Genomic DNA, 9665 nt, shown 5'->3' with positions numbered 1-9665 from the left:
GCGCCCCGGCCGCAGTGCTGCAGTGCCACCCGCGGCCTCCCACGCGCGCCTCGCGGCCCACGGCTTCTGGTCACGCGCGGATTGCCCGTGCCCCAGCTTCTGGGTGGGTTTTAAACCACTGACAAGGCGGGCAGCAGCTGGTCACGAACGCGAAACATCAACCCCAATTCCGTAGCGCAGCATTAATCCCCCACAGCAACGGGCACAACACCGAAATCCTTCCTAACCTCCTAACACCTGCATCGCTTCGCTTGTGAAGATCACCCTTCTCCCCTCCCGATAAAGGGCGACAGGCAACGAGTACTGTGCAAGACTACAGACAAGCCTTTGCATCTATATAATGGCCCGAGCATCAATAATAGCTGTTTTTAGAAAAAAGGTTCTGCATATCCTGGAACTAGAGCTAATATACACGCCATAGTTTCTAAAGAAAACATATAGATGCTGCTTATTAAAAAGAATCAAGTGTATCTTACATTATCTCTAATGTATTCATAGCTCAGTAGAACACCTTCATGCACTTTCCAAATACAACTTTTTGTCATTAGCAGTTGGCAGTTTTATAATAGATAAAAGGTATGCATTTAAGCCACACCAAATTAGAACAGCAAGTACAAGTTCAGTGATGAGTACCAGAGAAAAATCCAGAAGAGCAAACAAATCAGTTGAGGGCTCTGCTGTACAATCTCCTCCCAGAACTGACCCCTCTCTCCAAGGAGAAAGATGCAAGGAGCCATTAATGACGAAGACRCAAGACTCCAGAGCAGCGTGCTACTGAACCCAACAGACAGCAGAAAGCCTGCCATATTTCAGCTGTTTGACTTCGTGGTCTGTATTTGCTCTTTACAACATCCTGCTTATCACCTGGTGTCTATAAATTTTTTTTTAATCTAGTTCTTACATAAAAGACAGCTTTGTTAAAGAAAAGAAGAAAAAGCACAGTATTAGTCTTTTTTTAATCTCTGGGCAAAGCATTCTAGAATAAATCTATTAAGTAGTACAGTCCAACATCTCAGCAAAATACAGGACTTAAAATTGCAATGGTTTATGAACTAAGCAAGTAAATGTCCTTCCCTATGACATGTTACTACATAATTTATGGCAGTATTTGCTCATGCAACTGGACACAAGGATGAATGTGTTTTTAATGAGCTGTCTACCCTTACATGCCTGAGGAGATTTCGTTCCTCSTATAATCATTTCTTTGATTTGCATGGAACTAGCCGACTCATGATACCTCGTGCTTGGGACCAAGTAAAATTGAAGGTACTGCAGGCCTATGTAGGGAAYGCGAGCAATTGCACCACAGACACTTAAATACAACTACTTCCTTTTCAGAYGCATTTTCACGGCTCATTTTTCTACCCAATACAAGACAATATTGCAATCTCAGGAAAGATGCTCTTTGTCAGCCAACCTTTCATCCAAAGTCCTCAGGAATAAGGAGATGATATAACATTATGTTGTCTGTTACCTTCAACGTGGGACCACACAAAATCTTCAAGTAGCAAATCATTTTAAACAAAGTAAACTGGGGTAGTATTCAAGGACTCTCTAGGACAAGAATGGTGAGTGTCTCGTGCTATGTTTGTTACACAGCTTCCATTAATTACAGCTTTATTTAATGTCCTTGTGATTTTCTGATAAACTCAGTTTCAGACTTGCATGCACCACAGACTGTACTAGTGAATTAATAATCCTTTAGCTGGAAGAGACTATCATAACACTCCTGACAGTCTTAAAAGCTTAGAACCTAGATGTGCATTAGACCTGCAGCCATCCTACTCTGATAATACTCCACCATTTCTCTCCTCAAAAAAGCAAAACTAAATGCTCCTAGATGTTGTGCAGCTCTCTCTATCCTAAAATCATTTAAGTCGGTATAGCTCAAACAAGTGCACATATAGATCACAAYGTTTACACTACCAGTTGGCAAGATGCTCCCTTGAGCCACATGAGTTGTGGCTTATACTCCCATCGAGCCAGTCAAACTGAGAACTGTAATGGTTTTAAATCATGTTCATAGTTTGCAAGTGCAACACAGCCTAGAATGGCCATTTTAGAGTGTTCAAAGCCACACTAAATGCCAGAGAAACTGAAATCCTATATACTTTAAAGCTAAAATACTTTAAGTTAAAAATTAAGTTTAAAATACATACTTTAAGTTAAACATTAAGCTTGAGAAGTAGACTTAATTTTCAYAATCTCTTCCTAGAATCCAATCTGGAACATCCGAGATCAAAAGCTTCATAATGTATTCCATTCATTTACCCCACTACATCCCAGTTCTTGTAACTCTGAAAAGCTATAAGCTACAGTTCTCAATCTGTGAAAAGATTCTGGTCAGTCCTGACCTCTTGCCTGATGAGCCTGGCACTTGCAGGCTGGCAGAGGTTTAAGAAATTCAGTGCAGATGGAAGCTGTTAGATTCACTTCTCTACAGCCTTAAGTTCTGCATTTATGCACAGAACAAGCAGAGCGTAAGCAGCGGCGCAGATTCTCCAATACCTCCTGCCAACATGACAGCTGAGTGGGAGGTAGAAAGCTTTCCCTTCCTTGCTCATAGTAATGCCCATTCTGTTACGATTTCTATAAAAAATGGCAGCTTATGTTTTGTGTCTGTCACATGCACTTGCCTCTGAAGYAAAATCCAATTTTAAATGAAACTCAGTTAAATATACAGCACATTAGCAGTAACAAGATGACCTTTCTCATATCATCTATTCAAGCAGCATTAAAGCACTAACATACAACCAAACAGGTGAATGGTATGATATAAAGTATTTACTTCTTTCAAAACTGCTTTCTAGGTGTTGACCCTGATATTCATGAAGCAGCATTTGATTAAAAAAAACAAAATCAGTGTCTCCTGGGGGGGGGGGGGGAAGGAGCACAGAACAGAATTTTAGAGACAAAAACAAGTCTTGTTTAGACTTGATTTTACTTTTGGCTAGTACTTTCTAACCTGGCAGAAAGAACAAACTGGTCTTTTCATTTTCTGAAAAATACCACTGCCAAAACCCAGGACAGTCTAGGAATACCTACTACATATGTGTATTACATTAAGAGAACTAAATCTTTGCAGGTAAGCTATGAACTCCTAGGGACACAAAATTTTAGTATTTCAAAACATCAGCTCCATTTCAGTATTCATAATTCAACTATTTGTTTTATTTTGGCCAAAATCCCTGTAGTCTCTATTTAGTACAGTGTTCTCAAACAGCTAAATGAGATTTTTTTGTTGCAGAAGATGAATTAGCAATCTTTTCATAGAATACCTAATGCAAGTCAGGTACTGTCTCCCAGTCTCTTAATACATTTATTAAAATCCAGTCTGACACCAAACAAAATTAAGCCATAATCCTGTTTTTAACTCCCATACTTGTCTCTACAAATTAGTGCTAAACAGAAGCTCTCAGCAGATTAAGGTCCATGTGTTTCCAAAAACATAAAGGATGTTCCCCTAAACATTTGGTTCATAAAATTAAGAATATTACAACAGAAAATGCAAGAGACTTTTTTTTTTCTTTAAATAGCTTGACCATAAATGGGACAGTTTTCTGTGTCTTCCTAACCTCACCCTCTGCAGCAGTACCCTTCTCCCTTGAGGCCTTTTACCACTTCATATATTTGAAGTGATTGATATTTCATTACTAGTCATTGTGCATGCACAGTACTAACTACCTCAGAGACTCTGGGCACAGCAAGTGGGTTGGATAACGAGTTAAATTCTCTCTGTTGCCAGGCACTATGCTTGATATTACTTGCAAACGTGAAATGTAGTACTGGTAACTTAAGATCTTGTCTTCAGAACTTTATTTACTAATATAAAACACACATTTTGCACGTTGACTTACATCAGGCTGCATCTTTTTGGGAGGTGCAGGGGGGAAATATGTGGCGTAAACTGATTTTATTAGTGCCCTTTCACAGGGTCCGTTAACTATAGAAAAAATCTGCAACATAAGCTGAATGAGAATGCCAAAAAGCATGTCATTTAGTTATTTCATAAACAAGGCAGATTTACAGAATGCTATCATCTGCTCTTTAAAATCATTACTATGTAATGCTTTCTATTGTTTGTAGTTCTTCAATTTTGTCTRGAAGTATTGTACTCTCTAAAACATCTCCCATTCATGCCTTCTTCCCTCTTACTAAATTTATCTATCTCCATGCAGGTGTCTTGCTGCCACTTAGCAAGTGAAGTTGTGCAGGGAGGAGGAGCACATCCCTCCACACTGCAGTTAGAGCTAATAATGTGTCACGGACTGATTTGTAGTATTGGCCATATACTTTCTAAAAACASTACAACAGCAATAATGGAAGGAGTTAGCATAGCAAGCCAGTAATTCAACAACCTTCACCAACCACTTCCCATTCTTTTACCTCCGCTGCATAATGAACCCCACCTGACACTAACTTTGTGTTACATTAACTATGGTTTCCTCATCTATAATTAAAAGCATCACAGCATCCTTCTACYGTATTGCTTTGTTTCCTCTGCTGCAGCTCTTGCCAAATATGTAAGTAGTTTACTGTCTCAGTGCTGTAATTACTTCTTAATCCAGCCATGCCACGAGTCTTCTTTCCCTCCTAAACAGCTGCATATTTTATTACATTTCCAGCCTTAGCTTTGCTTCCAATGCTTTTTTTCCACTTCCCCTTAATACTATCGCAAAGTAAGGCAGATTTGCCAGACCTCATTTCTAGTGTTCTTACTCAAGGGTACAGGTCTTTACCTAGGAAAATTTCTGTCCAAATATCAACAAACTGAGTTGTTACTTATCCCAGGCCTCATCTCTGTAAGATGTCAGGAGGYAGCAGTCAGATTAGTGTTGTGTTATACCTTAAGATCTTCTGATGAAATGCAACAGAGAAATAGTCAATACAAAAATGTATCAGCTCTTTCCTTCTCAAACTAACTGCAGATGTCTTTGTCTTACCCAATACAAACATTCTGCATTAATTTTCACAAAAAAAATGTTTTTAAATGGAAAAAAGTTCTTTTCAAAAAACTCTGTTGCAACATTAAAGGAAGAAAAAAGTTTGAAAGGCAGAAGAAAATGAAAGTGGATGATGCTCATTCAATCCACTAGAAAGGTGCACCTTTACAGAAATCTAGAAAACTTTTTCACAGATGTGAGCTAGAAAGATGTCCTTTGTCTATACTGCTCACAGAGTCTTTAGTAGCCAGCTAAACAGAGAGCTTTCAAGTTTAATTTTACTCCACAGATTCATGTATTTACCCACTCGCTTATTCCAGAACTCCAGCAAATTAAAGGCTTATTCAGCCCCTTTGTAAACCTGTAATTGCACTTCCTAACCCATCTTCAGTTCAGTTTCAGCTTTACTGAAGGCAGCACATAGCGCTGAACATCCTTCACATAAAAAATGGTGTTCAGTGTACCTCAGCAATTCTCTGTGAATTTTTTCAGAGTAAAAGCTCTTCCTAGAGGAACGTGCTTATTAAAGCAGATTTGTCCTCTTTGCTTCATCTTGGCCATAGAACAGCAAAAGATGGAATGCTTGGAGAAAGACTGAGGATTTGATTTTTCTCAGTGTCTCCCCCAGACTGCCATGCTCTAGATCTGTCSAAGCTGCACTAGAGTTACCTTTTGTTATCAAATCTTTTCACCTTGGAATACTCCATCCTCAGCTGTAACACAGCTCTTGGCCTTTCAAGCAGCGCTGCACAACTGCCAGTTGCTCAGAGACCAAATCAGAGTCAAACCCAGTAGAAACTGAGCACATGCCTAGAATATCTGCAATGGCCTGAGTTACAAAGACATTTTGCTTATACTTAATATTTAGCAGACACAAGAAGTTACAATATTCACATCTGTTCACGACAAATGGATGACTACACATGCAAAAGGATGATCAGATTCAGTTTCTTGGTAAGCTGAGGTTGAAAAGTCACTGCTAGGAAGAAAAAAAAAAAAGAGCTACCTGGCTGTGAGAGCTTTATAGGGAACCTTTGAGCATCCCAAACTCTACAACACTTTGACAAATGGAAGCTCTATTATTTCAGTGAAATATTTACCTTTCTCTTAACAATCTTCTCTCTTCAGTCTTCCCTTTGTTTAGGTTGAGCCAGATGTCCTTCATCCAAAAGTTGATTTCTTGTAAGCATTCTGACATTTCAGTAGTGATAAATCAGTTAGTCTAGTTAGCTGAAGGTCATCAGCATGTGCGTTTTGCCCAAGAAAAAGGAAAAGGGAGGGTGAATTTTTGTGGGACCCTGTAAACAAAGACTTTTTTTTAAAAAAAAAAACACTGGCCACCACCATTCTCCAAGTATGCTAAGAGGAAAAAAAATGATTCCAGCTACTAATTTTGATATATTATATTGATGATACCTTTTTTAACAACCAGTACAGCAAAGGCTGTGACGAGGTCTAGAAAAACAACAAAGTAATGGCCATTCCCTTTAGTGTTATTAGAATCTCTTAAACACTTAAATTAGGACTTGATCCTCAACAGAGGCTCTTATCTAGAGAAAGATGTTCCTATTAAACCAATCTAGAAAACTCTCAATGAAAAATTGTTACTATGAACTATGAGCATACATGCATCTTGAATAAAATCTCAAAAGAACAGAAAACCAAAAAGCCAAGTTGCAGCACATAACAGTAAATGCTAGAGTTCAAAGGAGGACCTCAAAAATGGCTCAGAGGTTAAGATTCATACTGCATGGCTTAAGGAGGCTGATTTTTATTACAAAAAAATTTGAAAATATTTCTGATTTTTTCAAAAGCTTAACAAGAACCAGTAGCTGGAAATCAGACAAATTGGAACTAAATCCCCCACTATCTCTATGGTTAATTGAATCACAAAAGCCCAGTGCAGACTGAGTCTGTAAGGAGAGACAAGGTATTTAAGAAAATAGGATTTTGAGTGTTCTGCATCTTTTACATAGGAGTCATACTAAACGGCACAGAGCTTCATTCTGAGCTGGAAAGGCATGAGAGTTCACAATTCATTTGATCCTTTGGGAACTGTAATTCTTTGTAGTGTATGTACACTCATAACACACTGCAGTGATTATAATCAAGTCTCACACTACAGAGATTCAGCTGATTGCTTGTTAAGGTCAGAACAAAAAGTCCTCTAGCTCTTCTTCCCAGGACCAGTGCAGAAATTGCTTTGCCCTTAGCTGTCTTCTGTGAATGCAGAGATGAGCTGGTGCTGGAGGTGGCACTCTCCCAGCACTGACCGGTGCTCCTGGGTAGGGCAAAGCAGCCTCACAGATGCCAGCATGCAGTTTTCCTGCTCATAGCTATGTTAATCAAATGTAATGATTCATGTCAGATTTATGGTTTAGCTTTTGTTTTGGAAATGTTCTTCTGTTCTTCAGCATATTTTTTCACCATAAAGTGCTTCCTTGGTGATCTGGGTTTCACTTCTCTGGGGAGTTTGCTGTTGCACAAGCCTTTAGGGACCAGCAGCATCCATTTTTCCCCCCTCTCCTCCTGTGGCAAACAGTTTAGTGGGTTATTTGAAAGTTGAAATCCATAGCCTGATTTTAAAATATAGATTTTCRGTGTCAGGGAGGCCCTTAGGAGTTTTAGTCAAGCTCCCAAAACAGTGAATGCTATCTTCAGTTCTTAATTTCTGCAGTGCTGGTGATGCTAGAAAATAGATTTTTTGCTTCTCTTTTTTGGGGGGTTGTTTTTGTAAAATGTGAGCAGTCTAGAGTATCTTGGGATATTCACTCCCAGTAATGAAGTTTCATCTTACTKAACAGTCAGTAAGAAATAATTCAAATATAAGCTAGAGTGGGTTTGTGCAYCTACCCTGTTCAGTACTTAGGGAGCAGGAACACTTTAAAACACTTGCCTGCTCACTAGACAAATGCAGCAAAATCTCAGTATTCACTGCCTCTCTGGGCGAGCTGCTTCCAGCCRCAAGCTCTGCCAAGGCAGCACCAGGACTCAGCACTGGCACAGCTTACACAGMGCAAGCCTTCCTGTGGCCTGTTGTTCTCCTTGGAAATCAAGGAGCAACTGCAAAGTAACAAAAAAAAAAGCATCTGAGGCCATAACTGCTGAACGTTTTACCACTGTCCAAGTTACTTTCGGGAAGTACCAAGAAAAAGCAATTAAAGTAACAGAGTGGCAACAACTATGCCCMGAACAAATAAAGCTTCAGTGGAATAACCTAGAAGAAAAACACACTGTAAGTCTGTCTGAATTGGGAAAACAGAAGTGCTTTCAGATTCCCTGTTCTAGATGACAGGTATCTGATTGGCACCTTGGCAGACACCAGCTTCCCCTCTCCAGCTCGGATCCAGGGCCCCCAGCTACCCAGTTGATGTGTAATTGAAATACCTGAGTTGTATGCGTTAAATCTTAGACCTAAATGACAGCAGAGTAATTAAGGTGTGAAAGATGTTGCAACTCCCTTGAAAATATAAGCTTCTCTGGCAATTGTACTGCTATACAGTTTTTAAAAGTATCAGGAAGAGGAAAAGCATCCTACTGACTGCAGCTAATTTTGTATTTCAGACTCCAACCTCTATGGGCATGGGAAGGGAAAATTTCAGTCATCACAACCATATTTAGAAAAGTTCTCTGTATTGCTTAGCTTTCTAAAAAGAACGTTTTCCCATTTTTGCCCTAAATATAACCCCAATACTTCAACCCTAAATGAAGAAAAAATGTACTCTCAAAGATCCCCAAGGCAAGTCAGCTAGAATACCAACCCTAACTAGCTGAGATTTAGGAGCAACTATATTTGACACTCATAGGTTCCTCCTCAGCATGGAATTGTATTTTATTGATTCATTACTCTTCTAAAATTGTTTTGCATTTTTTAAYCAAGTATTGACCCTTCTACTGGAAATAATTCGTATTGTTTTAATGTTTAAGCTTGTCTGGTATTGAGCATTCTTGAGTAAACTCTAGCAAGCATAAGACATATTGTTTCTATACAAATAAAATAAGTTTCCCACAAGGTTGAAACGGTTCATTTTGCAAGCTAATTACCTCAGGTGCCAAGATGACAACAGAAATCTCCACAGTGGATATTATTTATTGTGGCAAGGAAGAAGCAATAAGAGAGATTGCACAACACAGGCAAAATCCATTCTGTCACAGGGACAGAAAACCAAAATTCTCCTCCACTAACAGAACTGGCAGTAATTGAAATGCTCTTATTTAATATTACAGATGAATTGTTCCTTAGTCTCACTTCCTACTTCTGTTGTCTCTGAACTTTTTGTCCTATCTGTGACTGAATATGTCTTATCACATGAAAATTTCAGGTGACAGTCATGTCACAGCACTCACCCACCATGTGATCRGATGTGTAGCTGACTAAAGGCATGTGGATGAGTGATTTGACTGGAACTGTTTTTGTGTGTCTAGATGTGAACTCACCACATAAAAGGTAATATCTATGATTCAGGCACATGCTAGAGCATGATGACACCTATAGAGTCCAAGTACTTCCATGAAAGGTTGTATAGCACGGCTGTACTAGAAGAAGAAACAAGCAAAAGAGCATGTGCTTTCTACTCTATGCCTGTTCAATACTTTCCTGATGTTCTTTTAGTTTACAGTTTATTACCTTTCATTTCCCCAAAAGTAAATGGTAGGAAGTGCTAGGAGTGTGCTTCACGAAATCTTATTCCCCAGTTCAGCTGCCTGGAAACAGCCTACACC

At 39.2% G+C, this 9665-nt stretch overlaps 1 protein-coding gene across 2 annotated transcripts in view; it reads right to left on the bottom strand.

Moving 5' to 3' along the window:
* APC (APC regulator of Wnt signaling pathway) overlaps positions 1–6165 on the bottom strand; it is an 81727-nt gene extending 75562 nt beyond the window's left edge. For both annotated transcript variants that reach the window (XM_085305359.1, XM_085305360.1), the window contains exon 1: positions 6044–6165. The gene's annotated coding sequence lies outside the window, so the exon portion shown is untranslated. The remainder of the gene's footprint in view (positions 1–6043) is intronic.
* Positions 6166–9665: the final 3500 nt, after the last annotated feature.

The sequence above is a fragment of the Rhea americana genome, unplaced genomic scaffold (assembly GCF_003343005.1).
Source record: "Rhea americana isolate MKP2758 unplaced genomic scaffold, rheAme1 scaffold_22, whole genome shotgun sequence".
Lineage (NCBI taxonomy): Eukaryota > Metazoa > Chordata > Aves > Rheiformes > Rheidae > Rhea > Rhea americana.
Note: the sequence above shows the minus strand (reverse complement) of the source record. Positions and strands in the feature narration are given on the sequence as shown.